Source organism: Manis javanica, chromosome 6 (assembly GCF_040802235.1).
Source record: "Manis javanica isolate MJ-LG chromosome 6, MJ_LKY, whole genome shotgun sequence".
Classification (NCBI taxonomy): Eukaryota; Metazoa; Chordata; class Mammalia; order Pholidota; family Manidae; genus Manis; species Manis javanica.
Window position 1 is genome coordinate 111,889,183 of NC_133161.1, and position 27,317 is coordinate 111,916,499.

A 27,317-nucleotide genomic window follows, 5' to 3' on the forward strand; every position below is an offset into this window, starting at 1 on the left:
GTTAGCTGAACCTACTGTAGTAACCATTTCACAACATATGTAAAGCAAAGCATCATGCTGTATACCTTAAACTTATATAGTGATATATGTCATTTATTTCCTAATAAAACTAGAAAAAAGTCAGAAACAAGCTATGAATGCTATTAGTGTTATTACTTATTGTTTTAAAAGTTCTAGGACATTTAATACAAAAAATGAGATAATTAGTGTAAAAACTGGAAAAATAGATGTAATTCTCTGATATTTTATTGTATACCTAGAAAATTCTCCTCTCTATGAAAAGAAAAATTTGTGTAAGTGATGGAACAATAAATACATCAAAAAACATCATAGATTGTAACTGCACCGCCACTGAATATAGGCAGAAATGAGAGAAATTATACCTTCCATTCACAGCTGCAACAAAAATTATTTAAAAAGTTTATACTAACACATGGTACAAAATTTCAAAGATACAAAAGGACACATAAGTGGAAAGATTTAATGCATGTTTCCCAGCATTGACTTGTCCTCCAGAGAACAAGATGCTATACCAACAAGTAAATATGATATTTGCATGTATATATCTTACCCCCAAACACACTAAAAAAATAGCATACTATAGTGTAATGCCACTTGAATTATTCATTAAACAATTTATTATGAAGAGTTTTCCATTCCAGTAAATAAATAGCTGATTATTCTTCTTAATGTATCCATTAATCAGTTATGTGTTGATGGGCAGGCTGCCTTGAATCCTTTGTTATTACACATACTTATGTAATGAATATCCTTATATATATGAATCATTAATTTGAACCAAAATAACTGTTACATATTTTTCTAGAAGTAGAATTGCTAGTTCAATGGTAAGTGTATATATTTAATAGCTTGACTGAGGTATAACTGAAAGAATAAACTGCAAAAATTAAAGTACACAGCTTGGTATATTTTGATGTGTGTATATAATGTTATATCATCCTTGAAATCAAGATAATGTATCACCCCCAAAGATTCCTGATGAGCTTTAGTAATTTCTCTCTTCAGTTATTCTATCCTTCCTCCCCATGTCCTCAGGCAACCATTGATCTGTTTGTTGTCAATAAACATTAGTTTGCATTTTCTAGAATTTTACATAAATGGAATAATACAGTATGTACTTCTTTTGTCTGGATTCTCTTGGTATAATTATTTTGAAATATATCTATATTGTAGTGTATATCATGCTTTCTTATTTCTGATTGTTGGTTTGTTGTGTGTATGTATGTGTGTACACCACAGATTATTCCTTTTTCTATTAAATGTAAATGAGTTTTTTCTATATTTTTGGATCTTATAAAAGAACCTTCTCTGAACATTTTTGTACAAGTCTTTATATGGACTTATGGTTTCTTTATTGCTCTCAGAGGAGAAAGCCTAGATCATATGGGTGTTACATGCATACTTTAAGAAACTCCTAAACTCTTTCTAAAGTGATTGTATCATTTTCCATGTGCACAAATGATGCTTGAGAGTTCCAGTTGCTCCACATCCTCACCAGCACTTGATATGATCAGACTTTTTAACTATTCTAATAGGTGTGTAATGATATCATACTGTGATTTTAATTTGCACTTCCTAATGATGAAGCTGAATATGTTTCCATGAATTTGTTTGCTGTCTACATATCTTTTTTGGTGATGTATCTGTTCAGATATTTTGCCTATTTTTTTATTGAGTTGTTTTTTTACTTATTGAGATTGGAGAGTTCTTTATATATTGTAGATAAGAGTCTTATAAAACATTATTTGCAAATTTTTCTCTCCATGTGTGGCCTCTCTTTTTACTCTCTTAAGAGTGTATTTTGAAGAGTAGAAGTTTAATGTTGATTCAGTCTAATTTATTATTGTATCTTTACATGTATTTTGTTTTTGTTCTGATATCCAGGAAATCTTTACTTAACCCTAGGTCACAATGTTTTTGTCTTATGTTGTCCTCTAGCAGTCTTATAGCTTTAAGTTTTACATTTAGGGGTATGATCCTTTTTAAATTATTTCTGTATTGGTGTGAGATGAGTCAATGTCAAATTTTTTTCAGGTGGATGCCCAATAGTTCTAGAACAATTTTTAAAAAAACTACCTTCACCCACTGAAATGTCTTTGCAACTTTGTTGAAAATCAGTTGTCAATGTATGTGTGGGTCTACTTCTCAATTTCATTCTGATTGCTAAACACCCATGAGTTTACTGGTAATCCAGAAATGTATGGTTACAATTTTTGAAAGTGAAATATGATAGTGCAAAAAATGTTGTCAGGAAAAGATTACTTTTGGGGGTAATTTTCTTTTCCTAAAGAAAGTGGGTGCTATGGACTGAAGTGTGTCCCCCCCAAATTCACATTGAAGCTGTAACTCTTGATGTGATAGTTGTTGAAGACAAAAGTCTTTAGAGAGGTAGGGTTGTGAGATGAATTCACAAACGTGAAGCCCTAATCCAATGGGATGGGTATCCTTATAAGAGGGGGAGGAGTTCCCAGAGGAGTCTGCATCTCAGACTGTATCGTAGAGTCTCTATCCTCACGTTGGAAAGGCCACATGAGGATAAAGCAAGAAGGCAGCGTCTGCAAGCCAGGAAGAGAGCTGTCACCAGAAACACCCCTGACAGCACCTTGACCTTGGACTTCTGGCCTCCAGAACTGAAAGAAAATTAATTTCTTTTGTTTAAACTACCCAGTCTGTGATATTTTGTTATAGCAACCAAGGAGACACATACAGGGGGATTTGAGAAACTCTTGAGAAAACTGAAATTAAGAAACTTGGGCCCCCACTGAATATGCTGGTGGATCCTTACTTCCACTTATTGGAACACTGTAATAAAGAGGAGAAACAGTCTCACACTAGATGCTTTTTATGGTGATAGTTTCATTATTTGATATATCTGACAGCATTTAACTGATCCAGATCAATCCTTCAAGAATAAAATGTAGAGGTGGGCTTTGATGTGTTTTTTTCTAGAGAAACTTAACCTGATTAATACATTATTATTACTAGAGGAAATGTGCATAGCTTAATGAGATTAGTAGAATCATCTCTGTAAGGAATGAAAATAATTTTTGAGATTGTAGCACCAAAAGGAGGAAATAGACTGACCTGGAAATAACACACAAGAGAGTGAAAAACCATTCATTGTTTTAAAAATGACTATCTAAGGTTGTTGAGGGCTTATAATGTACAAAAATAGTACTAAGGAAATTTCAAATTAGATTATTGTAAACAGTCTAAGAATGAACTGCTCATGAGAAAAATTAACTTGCTTTGGAGCTATGAATAAGATTCTTAAAAAGGATGGGTGGAATTTGACCTGGTCTTGAAAAGTAGCCCTTGAGAACCCAGATGTGGTAGGGGGCATCATAGGCCATGGACAGGGTCAGGCTATGGAAAGGTAGAAAACAACAGTGTTGAGCTCGAGGACACTGTGGTGGCTGGGAAATGAGGTGCTGGAGAAGGAAAGGGGTGCTCAAGAAAAAACACTACAGAGCCCATAACATGTGTAGACAGAACATGAAGAGTACACGAAGCAACACGGAATCAATTTTTTTTAACACCTCTCTCCCAAACAGAAGCATTTTCCATAAAGCTCTACATTTATCTTTAAGATGTCTTTTCCTATGTATTTTTGTATGTTGTGCCTACGACCCACCTGGGTTAAAAGCCTCTCCACTCCAGTAGCTCAGTTTTAATGATTGGAAGTAGATGAATAAGGAGACAATTACAATTCAGTGTATGATTTATTAATGGCAAAAACTACCTTTATGTGACACTAGTCAAACAGGAAGAAGCCATTAAGCTATTTGTATGCAAATCACACATTAAACTAAAAGAATACCAATCCGAATGTAAGTCTGAGTTCGTATAATTTAAAAACAGAATCACAAATGAAGAACATGGGCTCCGCACAGGGCTGTCTAATTCTTAGAGTGTCATAAGAGGGACTGGCTTAAATGTGCTTTCACCACAGTCTTGAAACTCATAATAATTTTATCTGAATTCTGAGTTTTGTAGGGGGCCAATGGAAAACCTGTCAAGGTCTTTGTTTCAGGTCGTGTGGCGTTCTACCTCCCACATCCTCCCAGTTGGGTTCTCGGGCTTCCCACCTCCAGGTCTTCACCCGGAAACTACCGTCCTCGTGGTCCAGGACCCGCCTCTCTAAGGTCTGCGGCAGGGATCCCAGGCACAGGTTAGGGTCTACACGAGACCATTAGTATTGCTGTGCTTGAGGAACTCCAGATTAAATGCCAAATAAAAACACATGACACACCAAGACACCACGGAAAAAAGAAGACATTTTTCCTACTTTTTGAATGAGGGTTCCTGTATTTTCATTTTGCACTGGGCCTTGCTGACCATGTAACCAGCCCTGGAGTCCTGCAGCAGTGATCGGCCCCCGCTGGGCAACTCTGGCTAAATAAAATAGTTGCCTCCTGCGAAGTCCATTGCCGCATCTGTAAAATCCTAATAGTAGTTCCTATCTCACCGGATATCTATGAATATTTTGGAGATAATTGATGCAAAGTGATTGCCCCTGCGCTTGACGCATTTCTACGCTCACTTAAACCAGGTGTTAACTATTAACACATTTTCTAATTACTATTCACTTCCTTACGCCTCCTCTCCCGCAGGCTAATTCTTCAAAACAGACATTTTCACAGGTAGCAGTAAATGTATATCCGGGTCTTGCTTTAAGCATTTACTGTCTACATTTAAATCTTACAGTGTGCAGAATATGTCCAAGGCTGAGCTATACTGTAAGGCTGGCGATAAGGTGTGGTTGTTAGAAGTGCAGTAATCATCGCAAACACTAGATAAAAACTCGGCACAAAGACTGGTCACTCATTTAATCCTTCTATCAAAGCTCCTTCACCCACATTGGGACACAAAGCCAATGTTCTTCCAAAACCAGGCCACGTCTACAAACGAGTATAAAATGAGCATCCTGAACACCTCCAGACCGCAAGCTCTGCTATCACCGCGCTCTCTGGGGCGCCAGCCGGAGGCCGGGTTCCACAGGAGCGCGCAGTTCCGGCGCGTGGCCCTGTGCTCCGGAAGTGGCTCCCCCCAGTACCGCTCTTTGCGTCAGAGCCAGTCTCACTTTTCTTCAGGCGTCGGCCGAAGCCGCCTGCAGACGAGTTTTGGACGAAAGGCCCTCCCGTACGGGGGCGTGGCCACGCAGCCGCAGTCCCCGGCCGGCCCGGACGGGGACTCCGAGCCTCAGTAACGAGGTAAGTGCCGCGGTCTGGGGGCCTTTTCGGTCCTCGGATCGGCCCCTCTGCGTCCCTCCGGCGGGCGCGCGGTCTGGCGCGGAGCGAGGGCGGGGAGCGCGGCTGCGGGCGGGTGTCCCGGGGCGCGCAGGGCGGCGGCGGGAACGCCCCCCTCGAGCTGCAGGCGGCCGCAGCGAGGGGCGTGTGTCTGGTCCCGCAGCCCCGTGGGTGTCTGTGTGGGGGGCTTTCGGGGAGATGATTCACTCTGCATTCGGTGCTCTTGTCTGTACACGAAGCTCGTGGTGCTTTCCTCCCAAGGTCGTAAGAGCTGTGGTGACTGGAGTCAGTGATACGCGCGGTGCCAACACTTAATAAACTGCCTCTCCGCGTTACCCGCCTTTCCTGCCGCCGGAAGGGGAGGGCGGGATGGAGACCCGTGGGGTATTCCTGACACACGGCTGCTGTTGCTTGAGACCGTATCGTTTATAACTGTGTGTTCATTGCCGCATGTCTTCTATTTACACCGAAATTTTAAGAGAAAGCGTTTATGCGTGCTGTATCCAGTTCTCTTTCTCTTTAGTAAATCCTGCCCTGAATCAGGCATTTGCTCTCCTCACCTCCACCGTAACGTGTCCATATCAGTAGGCTACCCTTTCTGCGCCTATCGTCTTTCCAGTTTCCGCTTCTCTTCAAGGGAGTCAGTCATAGGTCATCTGAATACCTAAAGTAATCTGGGAAAGCAAGAGTCAAATGAGGATCTCACAGCTACAGCAAAGGAAGCTTTTTGTTATCTTTATTCAGTGGGTATGAAGGTGTCTGCCTGTGAGTAAGGCACTGTTCATATTTTATGTAGTTGTGTATGACACACTTTCAGTAGTCAGGCAAGCCACACTCAGATAGGAAAGAGTAAGAAACATCCACCTATGGTATATAATAATGCCCAGAGCAAAATGAGGTGAGTGGTATTTGTTCTTGTTTTTTAAGGATCTTACACAGGAATCGCAGTTGGTGAGTAGGGAAGGGGAAGAGGGCATTCTGGGCAGAGCGACTGGAATAAGCAGGGAAGAGGTGGCAGTCGGAAGCCTCTTGGAAGGTACAGGAATAGATAACTGTCCATTGATGGGAACTTGTGGGGTGAAGTAGGAAATAAAGCTGAAATATGTTATTGCTTTGCAGCTAGGTTTTAAGCCTAGATTTCATTTTAAATATTGAAAAGAGAATCTGTGAGGGCATTTAGTATATATTCGTAAGCATACATTAAGCTTGTGGTAGTTTCAGAAAACATTTGGGAGGCTTTTACCATTAGATTACCTCTGAGGTAGTCTGAGACCTTATCTGGAATGATATCCTTGGGAATTCATGGAAAATGCTAGTGAGCTTCCCATTCAATTCTGAAATTACTCCGAGAGTAGGAGTGATAGTCATTTACCACTCTTCATTTAAGGCTCTTCTTGCACTTAGTTTCCAGGCCCCTTCAGAAGAGTTAAAATTTGACCTTCAGGGAGTCTTGACTAATTCTCCTCAGTCTGGGCAAAGTGTCTGTTCTGTGTGCAACCAGAGTGCTTTCTGCTTTGGGAACACTTGTACTTGTTTCTTTGTTTTCTGTATATGTCTGCCCCCTACAACGTAGGTGCTCTGTAAATGTTTGCTGGATGTCTGAACTATCCACATCCTACACTGAATCAAATTTTTTATGTTCTAGTATGAAGATGGGGGGAAAAAAGACAGAAAAAAGTGGAGAGGAGGGAAGGTGTTGAAACTGAAAATAAATGAAAGAAAAACTACAAAGGAAAAAAAATATGGATACATCTACAGAAAAACTGAAGAACATGCCAAAGGAGAAAAATTGGACACCAATTAGAAAAAAGAAATACAGCAATATGACATAAACAGCTAATGTCATTACTATAAAATAGCTCATGAAAATTAAAGAGAATGTGTCATAGAAAATTGGCAAAAGAATTAACTTCAAGGGAAAAAAATGTATCTGAAAAAGAGTTATCTCTGCATTACTGTTTACTCACCACCCTCATCCTAGTCTAGGTTTATCTCCCACCAACTCCCAGCTATTTTCCTTGATCCTTCCCTACCTCTAATCTGATCTCTCTAGTGCAGCTGAAGTGCTGTCTTCAAAACATAAATCTGATCATGTGACCTCCCCACCCCTTTCCTGAAACCTAGGTGGTGGCTCCGTTGGATTTGGTGAAGAGCAGTCTGAATAAGACTCTCCCTTGTGTTATATATACCACATCCTTCTCAGTCTCTGCTTCAGCTGTGCTGGCCTTCCTCCACTGTCTAGCCCAGCACCCTGTAGATCCTTTTCACATGGTGTTCCTTTTACCCGAAGCTCTTTTTCCTCTCATTATTACATTTCATACTTCTACTTTACTTTCACTTTTTCAGGGAAACCTTTCTAGACTTTCATTTACTCCTTTTATAAGCTCTTGTTGCACCATTTATTTAACACATCTGGTCAGTGTCTGTGTGCGTGTTATATCTTACGCCCTCCGCCTGTCAGTAAATTTTTGCCTACTATCATTCCTCAGTGCTTATCTGTTGAATGAAAACTCGAGGCATTATTTTTATGATCCTTAATAGCTCATTTTTCTTCGTACTGCAAGCTTCCCCAGAAGAGTACTAGCTCTTGGAATAGTTGTTTTCTAAGAACCCTGGGGTTTTATTGCAGGTTAATTAAAATGTATGACAGTCAGTGCACTACCAAAAGAGGCTGGCTAGTTGACTGGCTAGCAGATAGCCAACTGAGAGTCGATTCAAAGTAGATTTTACCTTTATGTTTGCTCTTAGCTTTGTAGATCAGACACGTGTTATCAGTGTCATCCCACAAGTATAGGTCATTCTCTCAAAAACAAGTTCGCATTAACCATAAGCTTATAGAAGTCTGTGTACATGAGAAAGCTGGTTTATTAAGAAATATACCTAAAGTAGATAGGGGCGTTCACCTTGTAAAACACATTATTTTCCTTTCCTTTGACCTACATTAGCTGCTTGGCATGTAGAACCACTGAAAGGGTTTTGTTTTAGTTGCATGATTCAATATTTAGTTATGATACATCTGTCCCCATTATTGAGTTATTCCAGTACAAATTGGATTTCTTAAGTCTTTGAGCAGGGGAACTCTTCTTGGAATCTCCTTGAGTTGGACACTGCCAGCTTTTGCTCTTTGTGTCATTGTCTACTGAAGAGGTGATGCTCTTCAGGTTACACTACCAGGTTAACTGAGGGCATCCTCATGCCTGGGTTCTCGGTGATGCCTCCTTTCTGGCAGCTGTGCTGTGCGCTCCTGTGTGCAAGTCTTCACTCCTCCTCCTGCTCTCATAGATTATATTAAATGCATTCTTTTGCTGTTTGGAGGCGCTCAACTTGGGCTTGTCAGTCTTAGTGATGACCTACAAATTTGTCCTTCAGTTTCTGTCTTCATATTTTTTCCTGTCGTTTCTCTTTTATTTTATATCTTCTCTGTCAGCACATAGGATTTCCATTATTATGCCACTGTTTTCTCCTGCTCACTTTATTTTTCTTTCCTTCCTTCCCCCCATCAAAATCATACTTTTTCACATTTCTTAACAGTGATAGTTCTGTACTTTTGGTTGAAGAATAAAAAAAAAAAACATTGGGCTTCAACAGTGCATGGCCTTCTGATGATAATTGGGTGTTTTAGGCCTGTTTGTTGACTTTTGGGTTATCTGTCAACCAGCTTCATTGTAGGGGCAAATTCATTGTTGACCTTTTAAATCCTGACTGAAAGGCTGTTGGTAGCTAGCTAGGTGTCAATGAAACAAAAATGTAAATGCTCGGAAGAAACTAAGTGCTTGAGGTGAGTAAGTGGGAGAAAAATAAAACTAACTCCATTTTTACGTAAAGTGAATATAAATCTTGCCTACTTTAGTGGCAATTGGGTGTTTTAGGCCTGTTTGTTGACTTTTGGGTTATCTGTCAACCAGCTTCATTGTAGGGGCAAATTCATTGTTGACCTTTTAAATCCTGACTGAAAGGCTGTTGGTAGCTAGCTAGGTGTCAATGAAACAAAAATGTAAATGCTCGGAAGAAACTAAGTGCTTGAGGTGAGTAAGTGGGAGAAAAATAAAACTAACTCCATTTTTACGTAAAGTGAATATAAATCTTGCCAAATATAGTGCTTTTCCAATTTTCTTACTGCCTACTCACTGGTACTGTAAAAGTCAGTATACTAAAGGAAAAGCACTATAAAGTCAGTATACATACTGAAAAAAAGGCTAGGAAAGCATTTTTTGGCATCAGCATGAAACTAAGTGCATGAAACATTCCCTTTGCTTTTAAGAATTCCTGATGCAGTACTGGCAACCATAGAACTTCTTACATTGGAATTTTTAATATTGGAGTCTAGTTCTCCTGTGATTGGAATGCAGTGCAACTGAGGACCAACTCTGCGATTTATTAGTTAGGTTTGTTTTACAGTGGTTAGCAAATGCTGTATACTATATACCTCATGCACCAGCAGGGTATAATACTTAGAAACATGTATTAATAAATTTTAATGCATAATTTATCACTTGTTATTAATTATTGTATGAATGATGTAATTTTCAAAAAATGTGTCATAAATTCCTATTATATTGCTTATAAAATGTAGCAATTCTTTTTTACTTAAACCTAGTCTAAATGACTTTTCATTGATACATATTTTATTAATTGAGATACCTACAATAAAATGCACAAATCTTAGTGTACAGCTTGAGGAATTTTGACATGTGTATACATGTCACTGTCACTGAGATCAAGATATCAGACATTCTAACTAATTTTTTCCCCTTTTGTCTAATTCACCTGTGCCCCTATCTCCTTCTCCGTGGCAACTATCAGTCTCTTCTCTGTGTTCATGGATCTGTTTCTGTTTTGTTTGTTTGTTCATTTGTTTGTTTTTAGGTTCCACATACAGTATTTGTCTTATTTCACTTAGCTTAATATCCTCAAGGTCCATCTATATTGCAAATGGTGAGATTTCATTCATTTTTATGACTGAGTAATACTCCATTATGTACATATATACCTCATATTCCTTATCCATTTGTCTGGGGATGGACACTTACATTGCTTCCATATTTTGGCTATTGTAAATGATACTGCAGTGAACATAGGGGTGCATATATCTTTTTGAATTAGTGATTTTATCTTTAGGTTAAATTCCCACAAGTGGAATTACTGGATTGTATGGTATTTTTCATTTTTTGAGAAACCTCCATAAACCTCCATACTGCTTTCCATAGTGGCTGCACTAACGTACATTCTCATCAACAATTTAGGGGAGTTCCCTTTTTCCACATTCTCTCGAATTCTTGTTATTTCTTGTGTTCTTGATATTACTAGGCAGTCTGACTGGTGTGAAGTATCTCATTGTGATTTTGATATGCATTTTCTTGATGATTAGTGATGTTGAGTATCTTTTCATGTCTGTTGGCCATCTATATGCCTTCTTAGGAAAAATGTCCATTTGGGTACGGTGCACACTTTTTAATTGGATTATTTGTTATTTTTCTGGAGTTGAGTTGTATGAGTTTTTTTATATATTTTGTTTATTAGCCCTGTATTGGATGTATAATTTGCAGATATATTCTCCCATACAGTAGGCTGCCTTTGCATTTTGTTGGTGGTTTCCTTTGCTGTGCAGAAGATTTTTAGTTTGAAGTAGTTCCACTTGTTTATTTTTGCTTTTGGTTCCCTTGCCTGGGGAGACACATCCCCCCCCAAAATTACTAATGTGAATGTTCAAGAGCTCTCTGCCTATGTTTTCTTCTAGTTCTATAAAAGCTGTTTTATAGTTTCAGGTTTTATATTTAGGTGTTTAATCCATTTTGAGTTTATTTTTGGATGTGGTGTAAGACAGTGGTCTGGTTTCATTCTTTTACATGTAGCTATCCAATTTTCCCAACAACATTTACTGAAGAGACTCTTTACAGTGTGATTTTTTTCTAAGTGGATCTAACTTTGAAACAAATTCTAAAGAAGTTAACATATCTAGTGGGAAAGAAACCTGATTACTCTGCATTCTGTTAGCATATACTCTGCACTTGAGACAGTGAATGAACAAGTGAGTATTGCAAACTTTCTGGTTGTTGATTTAACAAATATTTATTGAACAATTGCTATGTCATCCACTGTGTTAGGTGGTAAGATTTAGTGTTGAGTAAAACCAGATACTTGACTGGAATTTATAACCTACTGGAAGGAAGACACATTTAACATAATTAGATTAAAAGTAAAATTAAACTAAATTAAACTAAAACTAACAGTCATGATAAGTTCTAGCAGCACTGTAAGTGCTCATAAATGGAATCTTTTACCTTCTCCAGGAGGCCAGAAAATATTTCCCTGAGAAATGACAGTTGAGCCAACATCAGAGGGATAAGATGTTTACAAGCTAACTTGGGGAGAAAGAGCATTCATACCAGAGAATATTGCAAGTGTAAAGACTTGGAGGTAGATGTGATCATGGTGAGTATGAAGGAATAAAAAAGGCCTGTGTGACCATCCTAAGAGCAATTGGAAACCACTGGGGAGAGTGTAATATCAGATCTGCATGTTAAATAATGTATTATGACTGAATTGTGGATAACTGCGGAGGGACAAGTGTGAGTTGGAAATAATTTTAAACACACTCAAGAGGAAATACCAAGTAGGCAGTTGCAGTTGTATATTTAGATCTGGACCTAAAGAGAGATCTCAGACAAAGGTAGAAATTTTTGAGTCATCTTTGGTTAGGTGGCAAATTAAAACAATATATACATGTAAATCTTTAGGGTTAAACAGTATATTGTAAAAAGAAGAGTTGGCCTTGAACTCATGACTGATTAGAGGTCTGTGAGCCTTAGAAAACCAAGGTAGAGTGTGTAGAGAGGAAGGAGGAAAACCAGGGGAGTGATCTGTTCTGGAAACCAAGGACAGAGTGTTTCAAGGAGGAGGAGGCAGTCAGCAGTGTCAAATGCTGCTCAGATGTCAAGTAAATGAAGTCTGAAAAATTCCTGTTGAATTTTGTGGTAGTTTTAAGTGGGCCATTGGGAAGGGAAACTGGATGTGGAATGCATGAAATAGTTTGAACTCTTTAAAAGCTTAGCTCTGAGGCAGTTGAAGAGAGAGGGTGTTCCCAGTCAACTTTGTAGTGTGGATGTTTTGTTGTGTCTTTAGTGAAAATGATCCTGGCATGATTAAAAAACACTGGGAAACATCCATTTGAAGAGATTGACAATGCTAGAGGGAAGGAATCATCTATAGAAAGGGTTCTAGGAAGGCAGAAAAGGATGGGTTCCCAAAACACAATTAGGAGACTAACCTGACATACGTGTAGGGGTATTTCTTATAACTTTATTAATAGAGGTTGAGGATGCATGTAAATTTGTATTTGTGGTAATAAAAATGATGGTTCCCATCTGATATTTATTTCTCCATGAAATTGAAAAAAAGAGGAAGAAGGTCAGATGTTTAAGGAAAGCACGTGAAGGTTTAAAATAGTCGTAGAGTGTATTGATCAAGAAAGTACAGTAGAGTTGCTAGGAAGTGTAGAGGCCAGTCAAGGTTAGCCCTGGGGGATTTATCATATAATCTAAAGTATTTCCTGCCTACTGGAGTGCTGTGAGAAAAGACTCAGAATGTTGCTTTCCTCCAGGATTAACTAGAGGGAGTTTAAGGTATTGGCAAGTGTTGATCATGTACCAAACTGGATAAAAGGAAAATTAAAAGGCCTGACCATTTGAGAGAGAAGGTGAAAGGGGTCAATGAACTTGGTGGTTTCAGTGAAGTCACAGACCATTGTGGTGGATGAAGTTGAATAAGCAAGCTGATGGAAGTTGTGATCTCATTGTGGAGTATTTGAATTCATGAGTTTAGAAATGGAGTAGTTATTAGTGATGACAAGGGCTGCAGTGTGACCATGGAATTGTGGGTGGCTGAGATGGAAAAGATTAGGTCATTAGAAAAGAGGAAGTCAAGAAGTGAGGATGTAATATCAGATGGGTTATTCAAGTGGACGTCTACCTCACCCAGAATGATGGCAAAACTTAGGATGGAGAGAAATTGTAAATTGGTTGCCAATATCTTCAGTAGATAAAGGATGAATGATACTAATAGGAGATAAGAGAAGCTGTTAAGGCTAAATCCAAGAGCCTTGAAGAAACAGGACGAGGTTGATAATACTATTTTGGTGAGAAAAATTTGAGGGCTTGTGTGTGCCAGGCACTCTTGCAAGGCACAGAAAACACTGTGTAAATACTGCAAGGCCCTGTCCTCTGAGAGGAGGTCAGACTGTAGAAGAAGGCAGCCACATGTGTAGTTAGTGACAGTACAGTGAGATCCTACCTTCAAAGTATAGTGGGAACCTCAAGGAAGAACAGGTTATGTTTAGCTAAAGAAATAATTGAAGGTTTCACTGGAGAGATTATATCTGAACTGAAGTTTGTGTAGTTCCTCAAGTGGAGAAGGGGAAGGACATTACAGGAAGAATTATATAAGATGTATGGCTCCTAACAATGACAGACGAATATAAACTCAAAATGATAGTGTCCCTTTTCATAGTAAGCACTATCGTAATATGGAGTTCTTTATCATTATAACATCTCCATCTCTTTGGCTATAGTTCTGTTTTTTTGTTCTAGAGTTCAACATGATTCTCTAATGGGATGATGGAAAGCATGTATCTGGTGTGTGTATGTCCTTGTGTTTTTGATATTTCTTTTAAAGTTATGCTTGAAATAATATAGTACCAAAGATAAATGTGGAGGTGCTCTATAAATAAATAGAATACAGTTCTTTGACGTATTTTCTATTGTTGTTACAAACACTCCTTCAGGAAATTAAATGTCTCCCATTTTGGGTGAATTTCTGATTTAAACTACAAGGACACAAAGATGAACATGATGGTCTCCGATCTCAGAGAACTCATCGTTTATTATGATCCAGGAACAGGATGTACTGGTGATATCAATATACTGACCACAGGGAATGCTGTGACCTTTTTAAAAATCACAACTTATTTCTCTTAAATCCTCAGACATGTTTTTAGAATGTTGATTTATTCCTTTGCTGTTTATGGAAGAGGTTTGATTTCATCAAACTGAATATAGTTAAAAATTTGGTTCAATTGGTAATCTATAATAAGACTCAAAGTATGTTTCTTCTTGAATTAAGAGCCTCCCTAATTTTGGCTTTATTCCTCACAGGTTGTGAAGATGAGAAAAGAAGTGAAGAGAATCTGAGTTTTTATCTGAAAACTTGTCAGGAGTGTGAGCAGACTGGAGTCCAAAAAGTAAGTCACTTCAACTAATGGTCCTGGGACTAATAAAATGTGAAAAGTTGTTTTTATTCAGTATGTACAAAAGTGAAGGGTGGGACCTAGAGGAATAATTAAATATCTTACTCATGCAGCACTTTGTTTTATATGTGGAAAGGATGTGAGATAAAATGTGCTGTGTCAGCATGCCATTATATAGTTTAGACCTTATTTACTTTAAAATATCTGACGAATTCTTCTGATTTTTTCCCAAACTCTCCTTTCTGCCATTTTGGAATGAAAGCCCTTTGGGGTTGTTTATGTGTTTTATGTTATTGGAAGTTACTTTAAGATGTTGCTATAGTTTAACAAATGTACTAATACTTTGGATCAGTTACAAAGGTTTTATATCACTTTATTCCTTGAATTGGTGATTTATTTGAAATTCTCAGTGTCTTGTGGAAGTGCTTATGAAAACGTGTTCAACCCAATTTTTTTGAAAATGTACTTTGTAATTTTAGCTTCACTAGTATTAGAGGATAAATATGCTATTTATAGTTTTTATGCTTTAAGATACGTTTTATTCCTGATTAACTTCTTGTTCCTTCTTACTAAATATTTCAGAAGATAGCCTTCCTCTCCAAATCAGATTTTTAACTTAGAAATTCTGTTAATTCCAGAGAACAAGTTTTCATTTAGTAAAATTTAATTCAACCTTTAATTGTAGCTTATGAAATTTGTATTATGTTAAAACAAAGTGTTCTTAATCTGTTAATTAAAAAATATTATTTGGCCATCCTATTAAGGAGTAGAAGGCAAACTGTTAATGTTAATAGTCATTAATATAATGCTGGGACAATGCTTCTTTTTGCCAAAAACTTGAGTTTGTTGATGGAATTGAGTTTGTTGAGGACAGTACAGGATGACAAAATTTCTTCATTTTTCATTTGATATGAGTCTAAGAGAAATGCTTTTCTTGGCTACATATTGTATTATCTGCAGGGGCACTGAAGATGCACTGTTAAAAAGCCAGAGACGAGCACGATGATTGCTTGAAGAAATCCCTGCCATGAAGGTAAGGATTTACTACATGGGTGTGTGCATATGTGTGTGTCCATGTCTCCTGTCAGCCTGCACTTTGTGGGTGTGCAGGGGGTAGGGGTAAGTGGTGTTATTTACTTGAATATTAGTTGGAGTTGACTAAGACTTATTTATATTGGTCTGTTTGGTGCAGAATGTAGCACATTTAGGAAATTGTAATGTTTAAGCTTGCATTTTTTCATGTTTTTTCTGGAATTTGTTAAAGTACTAGACTAATTTGAGCCAAACCATGCCAAACTAATCTCACCTATGTCTAATGATGCCTCATGCCTAAGGTTTTTGTTTTTACTGTAATGTTAGCCATAAAGTCTAAGAAGTTCAAGCATTGAACGTTCATGCTGTTTGGTAATGTGGATGGTGATATTGGAGGCTGACATCATGCTTTGCCTATTGCCAGCTCAATGAATTTTTGTGTGGTGATGTCAGCATTTTATTCAGCTCTGTAGGAACTTGAAATAAAATTAGTGTTGGATCAAAATGATTGTTTCTTTCAGCCAGATTCTTCACTAGCATAATTTTTAGGTCTTCTCACTGCTGTTACTTTGTGGAAACTTTGATTTACCAAGTGACATACTATTAAATGTCTGGGAGACTGTTTTATTGCAAAACTTAAAAACAACATTTGGTACCAACAATTATCTTAATTGTAGGGTCATTTTGCATGTATATTTGACTATTACATTTTGGTATTCTTAGTTTTGAGAAAGATAAAGCAAGATAATTCTCCAATATTTTAATTGAGTTAGATTATCAAACTTCTCACCATGTTTTCCTTTTGAAGAGGTGATTGTTTTATAGGACAAAATTACCACAGTTAATCTGAGTGGAAGTTGTAGGACATGGTTTTATTTGGTGTGAGGTATGTTTTTTGTGAGGTATTTTCATTTGTTTTATTTTCACAATACTGCTGAGTTCATGGAATCCATTTGATGCATCATTCTCAAAGCTCCAACCCCCTTCTTATCCAGTCATTCAGAATAATACCCTATATTTGACCTCTGATTATCATTTATGTCAATTTGGGTTACACATTTAGGCTTTTTTTATATACTGTCTTTTTCCCTATGAAATTTCTATAGAAATAAAGTCTTCAGAGACCTTTGTTGTGAAGACAACACTGAGACGGGAATCACGATTCATCCTTTTGCCTCTTACACTTTCTCTTAGCCGAGGCCCTCACTAAATTACATTCCTTTATCTAGATTTTTCCATATAATTTCTTCTGGGTAGTTTTTAATCATAGTCCTAAATTATCCAGAGGCTTTGCCAGTTGCTGATTTTATTCTATCATGGAAAGATACATTATATATAATAAGACTGTGTGCGCTGTGTGAAGAGTTTGAGAACAGAAGGTTGATTACTCTTTAGAATACTTTCCTTCTGTAACTCTCAGTAGTTGCTTTAATTTAATTTAAAAAGGAAATCCTATTTGATCTATATGTGGAAGTTGTTTTTTCTTATCGTTAAATTTCATCAGCAGTAAGAAATCAGGCTCAGTCATAGAGTTCACAGGTTTATAAGACCTTTATGGAAAGGTTTTGTTTTGTTGCCTCATAGAAAGCTAAAATTCATAGCCTGTATGTTCCTTGAATTGATAAAATTAGTAGTGTATATATTCTTTGAATTCGTGGTAGTGGTTAGGGTAGTCTTAGATGGATTGCTGTGACTTCAACACTTTTTGTAATATTATTTGAAAATTGCATTAAGTTTGAATGTGGAAACCAGAATAAAAAGAATACGAGGAAGACTGTGTTTGCTTTCGTTACATGTCAAATTGCATTTCTCATTCATGGTTCTTTTACAGAATTGGTCTTCCTTTCTAAGAGAGGCAAATAGAGTATTTTTAAAAATTGAAAGTTCATCTGTAATTTCTTAAGGAAGTGTTTATCATGTACATGGGAATATCAAAGAAATGGTCACAAGACAGAAAACTCACAGTTTCAATGAAATTTGGAGAAATACCTCTACTTACTCATTTTTTCCAGATGTATTTTTTCCCTTGACTCATATACCACTACGTTTTTTTTTATAAAGGTTTTATTGATATACACTCTTATGAAGAGGTTTTACATGAAAAAACAATGTGGTTACTACTTTACCCATATTATCAAGTCCCCACCCATACCCCAATGCAGTTACTGTCAATCAGTGTAGTAAGATGCCACAGATTCACTGTTTGCCTTCTCCATTGGTCTATGGGTCTATTCTTGTGCCAGTACCAAATTATCTTGATTACTGTGACTTTGTAGTAGAGCTTGAAGTTGGGGAGCATAATCCCTCCAGCTTTATTCTTCCTTCTCCAGATTGCTTTGGCTATTCGGGGTCTTTTGTAGTTCCATATGAATTTTAGAATGATTTTCTCTAGTTGAAGAATGCTGTTGATATTTTGATAGGAATTGCATTGAATCTGTAGATTGCTTTAGGCAGGACGGTCATTTTGACAATATTAATTCTTCCTATCCGTGAGCACAGGATGTGTTTCCATTTATTGGTATCTTCTTTAATTTCTCTTATGAGTGTCTTGTAGTTTTCAGAGTATAGGTCTTTCACTTCCTTGGTTAGGTTTATTCCTAGGTATTTTATTCTTTTTGATGCAACTGTGAATGGAACTGTTTTCCTGATTTCTCTCTCTACTAGTTCATTGTTAGTGTATAGGAATTCCACAGATTTCTGCATATTAATTTTGTATCTTACAACTTTGCTGAATTCAGATATTAGATCTAGTAGTTTTGGAGTAGAGTCTTTGGGTTTTTTTAATGTACAATATCATGTCATCTGCAAACAGGGACAGTTTAACTTCTTCCTTGCCAATCTGGATGCCTTTTATTTCTTTGTGTTGTCTGATCGCCATGGCTAGGACCTCCAGTACTGTGTTGAACAGAAGTGGGGAGAGTGGGCATCCCTGTCTTGTTCCCGATCTTAAAGGAAAAGCTTTCAGCTTCTCGCTGTTAAGTATAATGTTGGCTGTGGGTTTGTCATAAATGGCCTTTATTATGTTGAGGTACTTGCCCTCTATACCCATTTTGTTGAGTGTTTATCATGAATGGATGTTGAATTTTGTCATATCTTTTTCAGCATCTTTGGAGATGATCATGTGATTTTTGCCTTCTTTTTGTTGATGTGGTGGATGATAATGGTGGATTTCCAAATGTTGTACCATCCTTGCAACCCTGGAATAAATCCTACTTGATCATGATGGATGATCTTTTTGATGTATTTTTGAATTTGGTTTGCTAATATTTTGTTGAATATTTTTGCATCTATGTTCATCAGGGATATTGGTCTGTAATTTTCTTTTTTTTTGTGGTGTCTTTTCTGGTTTTGGTATTAGAGTTATGCTGGCCTCATAGAATGAGTTGGAACTCTTCCGTCTTCTTCTACTCTTTGGAAAACTTTAAGGAGGATGGGTATTAGGTCTTCACTGAATGTTTGATAAAATTCAGTGGTGAAACCATTTGGTGCAGGGGTTTTGTTCTTAGATAGGTTTTTGATTACTAGTTCCATTTCGTTGCTGGTATTTGGTCTGTTCAAATTTTCTGTTTCTTTCTGTGTCAGCCTTGGAAGGTTGTATTTTGCTAGAAAGTTGTCCATTTCTTCTGGGTTATGCAGCTTATTAGCATATTCTCTAATAATTCTTTGTATTTCTTTGGTGTCCCTAGTGATTTTTCCATTCTCATTTCTGATTCTGTTTATATGAGTGGACTCTCTTTTTTTCTTGAAAAGTCTGGCTAAGGGTTTATCTATTTTATTAATTTTCTTGAAGAACCAGCACATGCTTTCATTGATTCTTTCTATTGTTTTATTCTCAATTTCATTTATTTCTTCTCTGATCTTTATTATGTCCCGCCTTCTACTGACTTTGGGCCTCATTTGTTCTTCTTTTTCTAGTTTTGTTAATTGTGAGTTTAGACTGCTCATATGGGATTGTTGTTCTTTCCTGAGGTAGGCCTGTGTTGCAGTATACTTACCTTTTAGCAAGGCCTTGGCTATGTCCCACAGATTTTGCAGTGTTGAATTATTGTTGTCATTTGTCTCCATATATTGTTTGATCTCTGTTTTTATTTGGTCATTGATCCATTTGTGTTTTAGGAGCATGTTGTGAAGCGTCCATGTGTTTGTGGGATTTTTCCTTTTCTTTGCGTAATTTATTTCTAGTTTCATACCTTTTTGGTCTGAGAAACTGGTTGGTACAATTTCAGTCTTTTTTAATTTACCGAGGCTCTTTTTGTGGCCTAGTGTTTGATCTGTTCTTGAAAATGTTCCATGTGCGCTTGAGAAGAATGTGTATTCTGCTGCTTTTGGGTGTAAAGTTCTGTAGATGTCTGTTATGTCCATCTGTTCTAATGTGTTGTTTAGTGCCTCTGTCTCCTTACTTATTTTCTGCCTGGTTGATCTGCCCTTCAGAGTGAGTGGAGTGTTGAAGTCTCCTAGAATGAATGCATTGCATTCTATTTCCCCTTTTAATTCTGTTAGTATTTGTTTCACATATATAGGTGCTTCTGTGTTGGGTACTTAGATATTTATAATGGTTATTTCTTCTTGTTGTATTGACCCTTTTATCATTATGTAATGTCTTTCCTTGTCTCTTGTGACTTTCTTTCTTTTGAAGTCTATTTTGTCTGATACAAGTACTGTAACTCCTGCTTTTTTCTCTGTATTGGTTGCATGAAATGTCTTTTTCCATCCCTTCACTTTTGGTCTGTGTATGTCTTTGGGTTTAAAGTGAGTCTCTTGTGTTCAGCATATAGATGGGTCTTGTTTTTTTTATCCATTCAGTGACTCTGTGTCTTTTGATTGGTGCATTCAGTCCATTTACATTGAGGGTGATTAGCGATAGGTATATACTTATTGCCATTGCAGGCTTTAGATTCATGGTTACCAAAGGTTCAAAGTTAACTTCCGTACTAAGAGTCTAACTTAACTCACTTAATATGCTGTTACAAACACAATCTAAAGATTCTTTTTTTTCCTCCTTTTTATCACTCCTCCATTCTTTGTATATTAGGTATCATATTCTGTACTCTTTATCTCTTGATTGATTTGGGGGATAGTTAATTTAATTTTGCATTTGCTTAGTAATTAGCAGTTCTACTTTCTTTACTGTAGTTTTATTACCTCTGGTGACAGGTAATAAATCTTAGGAACACTTCCATCTACAGCAGTCCCTCCGAAATACACTGTAGAGATGGTTTGTGGGAGGTAAATTCTCTCAGGTTTTGCTTATCTGGAAATTGTTTAATCCCACCTTCAAGTTTCAGTGATAATCTTGCTGGATAAAGTAATCTTGGTTCAAGGCCCTTCTGCTTCATGGCATTAAATACATCATGCCACTCCCTTCTGGCCTGTAAGACTCCTGCTGAGAAGTCTGATGAGCCTGATGGGCTTTCCTTTGTATGTAATCTTGTTTCTCTTTCTGGCTGCTTTTAATAGTCTGTCCTTATCCTTGATCTTTGCCATTTTAATTACTATATGTTTTGGTGTTGTCTTCCTTGGGTCCCTTGTGTTGGGAGATCTGTGCACCTCCATGGCCTGAGAGACTATTGCCTTCCCCAGATTGGGGAAGTTTTCAGCAATTACCTTCTCAAAACACGTTTTCTCCCTTTCTCTCTCTCTTCTTCTTCTGGTACCCCTACAGTGCAAATATTGTTCCATTTGGATTGGTTACACAGCTCTCTCAATATTCTATCATTCTTAGAGATCCTTTTTTCTCTCTGTGCATCAGCTTCTTTGTATTCCTTTTCTCTAATTTCTATTCCATTTATTGTCTCCTCGACTGTTTCTAATCTGCTTTTAATACCCTCCATTGTGCTCTTCAATGATTGGATCTCTAACTGGAATTCATTGCTGAGTTCCTGAATATCTTTCACTACCTCCGTGAGCATGTTGATGATTTTTATTTTGAACTCCCTTTCTGGAAGATTCATAAGGTTAGTGTCTTTTAAGTCTTTCTCAGGAGTTGTATCCATAATTTTACGCTGAACCAGGTTCCTTTGGTGTTTCATATTTGTATATGGTGCCCTCTAGTGTCCATAAGCTCTACTCTCTGGAGATGCTCAGCCCTGAAGCAATGTCGGAGGTTGCAGAGGAGTGGTATTGGTGCCTGGGGGGAGGAAAGAGCTGTTTCCTGCTTCTTTGCCGCTATGCCTGTCTCCACTGCCTGAACCAGTGGGCCAAGCACAGAGGTATAAGCCTCTATGCTTTGCGTCTGTAGTTGCTGTAGACAGATCTTCCCTCTGGCTAGCCTAATGACAGGGTAGGGTTTGCTGGTTTGCGAGCCAGATGGGTCTGGCTGGAGGAAGGCACAGTAGGCTGTGTATCACGGAGGGGGTCCTTGGAGCTGTGTAGGCAGCCAGCTGGGCAGAGTGCACCTGGACAATTTTGTCTACCCATACTTTCTCCTGAGCAGTAAGCTCTGTGCAGTCATTGCCCCTTTAGCAGCCCTCTTGCTAAGGGCTTCCTTGTTAGGATGTCTCTCAGCCTGCCTGCCTTGCTTTTGTTCCAGAGCAGCCAGATATGGATCCCTGCTTTCCACAAGTGGCTGGAATCTCAGTCCCTCCAGGAATTCTGCCTGTCTTAGCTTCCCAATCCCCTAATCACGAGAGTATCATGAAAGCACCATGTAATGTAGGTTTGCACTCCCAGAAGGAGCTAGGTATTCAGCAGTCCCAGGCCTTCCACTCCCTCCCTGCTCCGTTTGTCTTCCTCCCGCCCGTGAGCTGGGGTGGGGGAGGGGCTCGGGTGCCACTGGGGCATGGCTCTGGTATGTTACCCTGTTCCGTGAGGTCTGCTCTTTTCTCCAGGTGTGTGCAGTCTGACGCCGCCCTCTTTCCTGTTGCTCTCTCAGGATTAGTTGTATCAATATTTTCATATTATATGCAGTTTTAGGAGGAAGCCTCTGTCTCACCTCTCATACTGCCATCTTTAATCTCCTCGACTTCCACTTTTCTAGGGCCTGAGAAAGTCTGCACACTCGCAGGAGGATGTCTTCCTGCTGCAGTGTTTTCTGGTCTAGTGTCTAAATAGTCTCTTCTTGATCCACCTCCAGCTCCAGCTCCAGCTCCACATCGCTGCCGCCTCCTCCTCCTCCTCTTCCTTCTCCTCCTCCTCCTCCTCCTCTTGCTCCTCCTCCTCCACATCTCCCTCCACCTCCACCTCCACATCCGCCTCCTTTTCCTCTTCCTCCACATCCTGCGGGGCTTTGCTCTCCAGGCCAGACAGGCTGTCAGGCAGGTGTTCCTGTGTACCCAAAGGGCTGGATGTTTTTGGGGCCCCTTCAGGCAAAGCTAATTCTTCCCCTCTGGTCTTCTTTGACGCAGGCTCCAAAACTTCCGCCCCATCCCATGAGACAGCCACACCTCTTTTCACCTGGACACACTTGCTGACACTTGCCGTTCCCAGGTGTGGTGGAAAGGAGTCTTGGGTAGAGAGGCAGGAAGCTTCCCATTCCCCCAAGACCTGGGGTTGAGTCATCTCACAAGGCCCAGTACTAGCAGTATCCAGAGGCAACTGAGGGATTCCTGGGAAAGGAAATTTCAGACATGAGAAAACTAGAATAAGTGTGTGAAGTCTGTAGGAATTGAGATGGTCATGAGACTATTCCTATGTGGGCACATGGCCTGGAAGTACATACATATGTGAAATCACAGAATGCCGTGGGACATACATTTAATCTGATTGTGATTATGTGGGACTGAGGGTGTGGAGGTCTGTGTATGTTCTGGGACATACCTGGTGAGAGTTTCTGACATTGGTAAGGGGGTGGTGAATGACGGTATACATGTGTGTGTGGTGCGCCAACACACGTGAACAGGGGTGGTACGTGTTCTTATTGTGAAACAGTTAAAGACGGAGCATGTTGGAGGAAGTGTGCTTGAGATTCCCAGAAGCACAGCTCCCTGAAGGGCTGAAGGCTTTTGGCTGAAGGTTTTGTGGGTGAAGTGGTAAGTGGAACAGAAAGACTGTACATGAAAGTGCATTCATTTCAGGGCATATGAGTTTTTGAGTGCTTAGGCTGCCTCTAATGAGGGAGGTAAAACAAGTTACCTGTGTGAAAGGGTGTACATTATTTATGGGTTAGCCTGTAGACAGCTGAGTCTGAGAATGATTGCGTGAGCAGGGAAGGTGGAAGTGTGTGTCTGTGTAACGCTTGTAGAGAATGGGAAGGACGCATCTGGAATGAAGGCATGTGTGTATGAGAGAAAAAGTGAAAGGAAGGAATAATGGGGCTGAACCTGGTATGAACGAATGTAGGGTGTGTGTGTGTGTGTGTGTGTGTGTGTGTGTGTCTATGTGAGTTTGTGCTGATCTGAGGGAAGAGGTTGTAATTGAATTACCACACTGAGCCCACTATCTCACAGCTGTCCCAGTGTTCATATGGGGAACTGTCCTATCCTTGAAAGCACACCCCCAGTTTGTCCCTCTGCAGAGGCTTCAGTCTTAGTTCCTCTGCTCTGAAGCCCTTTCCTGTTTTTGAAGGGAAAGTGAGATAAGCAGGGATTGGGCTGAGCAGCTCAGCTACTCATCCTGCCCAGCCTCTGTGACCTCCCTTACCATCCTCATCAGCAGCATGAAACTCTCCTGCAGAGGACACGCAGGAGGAGGAACACTCAGAGGTCGAGGACTCTTCTCCTGGCATCTCACTGCAGCCTAGGACCACCACACTTGCCTCAGGCCCGGAAGAATCCTCTGGGGTGTTCTCGAATTCTGAGGAATGAATACAAAAAAACAGATGTGGCATTTTCTGGAATCTGTATCCATTCAAAAAAGACATGTTGAGTGACAATCATGTTAGGCATTGAAACCCCCCACCCCATGAAATAAGCATTTGAAACTTCACTTGCTCCAAAATATAAGGAAACAACAATTATGAAAATTGTGTGTAGTAGATGTCAGTGATATTGGGTATCTTGTATGTGATATTTCTAAAGATGTATACAAAATATCAAAACTATTGACTAAAATTACTTATAAGCTCCTGTTCCCTCATGAGAAATTATATAGAGGACATGGGGGTATAAGTTTTAAAAGAATTCTGCATGTCTACCTGCCTGCCTATCTGTCTAGATTAGTATCTATATTGATATATAGAAAGATAGGGATGTCAATATAAATATAAAGAGCTGTAGAGATACAGCATTTTCACAGGGAATTCCTGGGCCGTAGCTGTGGTGCTGGAGATGTTCAAAGGAAGACTTTACAGACTCGCCCCAGACTCCTCTTCTGGGAATGTATTTCTGTATTTCTCCAAGACTCTTAACCCCCCTATTCAGATCTTTTAAAAACCTCTTTCAAGGATGCAGACACACCCACATGATACATTTCTGCCCATGGATTGGAAACAGACACCCTGGGTGCATGCATGAGCCGCCAGTGACTGTAAGGAAGAAAAGCCTTTCTCCCAACCTGCCCTTTTCCTGGACTTATCTTCATTTCACTGGTTCCAGAGGGAGACTTGGCCCAGGGCCTGGAATGCCCTTCCCCCTGGAGCTACAGTAGTTCTGACCATGTGACTAAATTTTCTGCAGCGGGAAATGAGTGGCGAGGACATGTGCCCCAACCAGGCATAGGCATGAAGTCCTCCTCTGTGCCCCGCTGTGTTCTCCCCTTTTCTAGCTAAATGGGAGGTTGATAACTTGGGGTCTATTTGAAAGCTGAGTGTTAATGATAAAAAGTTTCTATCAGCAGGGAGACTTGCCCTATTTCTTCACATATACTAATTGTTACTTAAGAAATAGATACATTCCTTTGTGTATTAGTTACTAGGGCCTCTTCTACTCCAACTAATCAATCTACTCTGTTAGTGATATAATGAGTTTTGAGAAGCAAATAATTGGACCTGGTGCATATTAAGCAAGCCATTATATTAGAAACTACTCAGTGTCTTCCCTTGGCTTATGTATGCTGTATAAGCCAAGGGAAGACACAGAGTCACCTCACAGTCACCACAACTATTCCAGTTTCCCGTTTTTCCAGAAGAGCCAAACTTTCTCAATTCAGCTGTCGTGCTTAAATGGTATTTGTGTGTGTGTGTGTGTGTGTGTATCTGCTGGTTTTTTCCTTACATTTCATAAAGGAGCCTCACATTTACATCTCTATAGTCTGAGACAGTGAAAGAAAGGTCTCAATGAGACAATCTAAGAAATCAATTCATTTTCTGTATGACTTTACACTCGCATCCCTGCACCTCCAATTTTAGGTAGTCAGATATTTTTCCTAATTTTTCATTTACCTCTTTGAGCCACACTTTCTTCATTAACTGGAAAAAGTATTATTGGAAAACTTGTAACATTGTAAAAAAGGAAATAAAGGGAAATAGATTCTATAGGAAATATTATACCAATCAGTCACTCCGTCTGTGGTACAGGAACCCAGAGCGGCACCATGTGGGGAGCACAGGTCCTGAGCCAGAGACAAGGACCTGGTCTCGGGAACCTCCTCTCGGCCCTCGGGTGATCTGGTCCCTGAGAACGAGCGGCGCACCCACACCTTCTCCTCCCTCCCGCCTTCCTGCCCTTTCTCTCCCGTAAGTAGGAATCCTCACTCCTTTTTTCTTTAGAAGACGATTTCTAGCTCCCCAGTGCGCAGAGAATATCACTGACACAAACCTCCTGACATCCTGGCCGCTTTGGGGGCACGTGTGGTTTTAAGGTGTTTCGTTTTTTGTTTGCGCTTCATGGCTCAGCACCTCAGAGAGTGACTGAAATCAGGTGCCTTCCTCCCTGGAACTCTGCTGCCACAGGTTCAAGTCAAAGCCGAGAATCAAGTATATCAAAGAGCAGCAAGCGACTGGACAGTCTCTCTCCTCACTCATTCACTCCCTGGCCTGGCCGGGGCTTAAGTACACTAGTAGGGCCATTATGATGTAAGTGAGACAGGGTTCTGTAGCAGTCTGACCCGTGCATCAGGGCGGATCACTGACGGGTGGGGACCCTTTTACCCAACAAACTCTACCATCAACTTGAATTTTTATCTTGCACTTCATATCCAAACTTGAGAACCAATGATATGGATTAAACAAAAGACAATTACTGTATGTATCTAGGGTAACCACATTACTAAATCTCCCCAAGGGTGAGGATAAGGCATTACCTGAGAGAAACAGGCCTAAACCCATGCCTGCTTCATAGAACATAGTAACTGTCATATCTATATCTTGGCAGTACCATATAACTTATGTACACATGTAAATTATATGGAAGATGCATGTGTATAGTGGGTTTGCGAACACCTTGTGATTCCATACAGCTCCACCATTTGTTAAATTTTCCCTGCTATAGGGAACAGGCTCGTGTTTTAACCATGCATTGTCTCTTTTGAATCTCTCTTCCCCATCGCTTTCCCAAAGCCTTCAGGGAAAGAGGAAGCCCCTGGCTTTACATCCAGGGCCCTCATCATGAATCCTGTGCTTGTCAAGCATGAAGGCTTCATTCACCAGCTTCTGTTCTAGGCCCTGTCTCCTGGAAACCAATGGGTTCTGCACAGGGTTTGAACTCTAGTTAGCTCCATTCTGCTCCCAACTTCCCACCGACTGGCTCCTCCCTGAGGGACAATATGTATTTCCTTCAAACTTAGCAGTTGCTCTAGAGCCAGGCCATGATCCAGCCAGCTTCAGCCTTCTTTACCTCCAGTAGGTCCTCCCTCACAGTGTTCCGTTCCCCCCACATGGGCTCAGCCTCTTGCGGCCACTAAACAGTAGGCACATTTCCCAAGATATTCTCAGCCTTGCCAGCTATCGGAGAAACCCAAAC

General features: G+C 39.4%; 1 long non-coding RNA gene across 11 annotated transcripts in view; it reads left to right on the plus strand.

Annotated features, from left to right (window-relative positions):
• The first annotated feature begins 4,549 nt into the window (after nucleotides 1–4,549).
• The window catches only part of LOC108405244 (uncharacterized), an 86,386-nt gene continuing 63,618 nt past the window's right edge, over nucleotides 4,550–27,317 (plus strand). For 3 of the 11 annotated variants that reach the window (XR_012132494.1, XR_012132496.1, XR_012132498.1), the window contains exons 1-4: nucleotides 4,558–5,234; nucleotides 11,561–11,702; nucleotides 14,420–14,505; nucleotides 15,472–15,544. This is a non-coding gene — a long non-coding RNA (uncharacterized lncRNA). Of the gene's footprint in view, nucleotides 5,235–9,875; nucleotides 11,299–11,560; nucleotides 11,703–14,419; nucleotides 14,506–15,471; nucleotides 15,545–27,317 lie in introns of those variants that run through there. The other 8 variants (XR_012132495.1, XR_012132499.1, XR_012132501.1 and 5 more) reach the window with 6 other exon arrangements.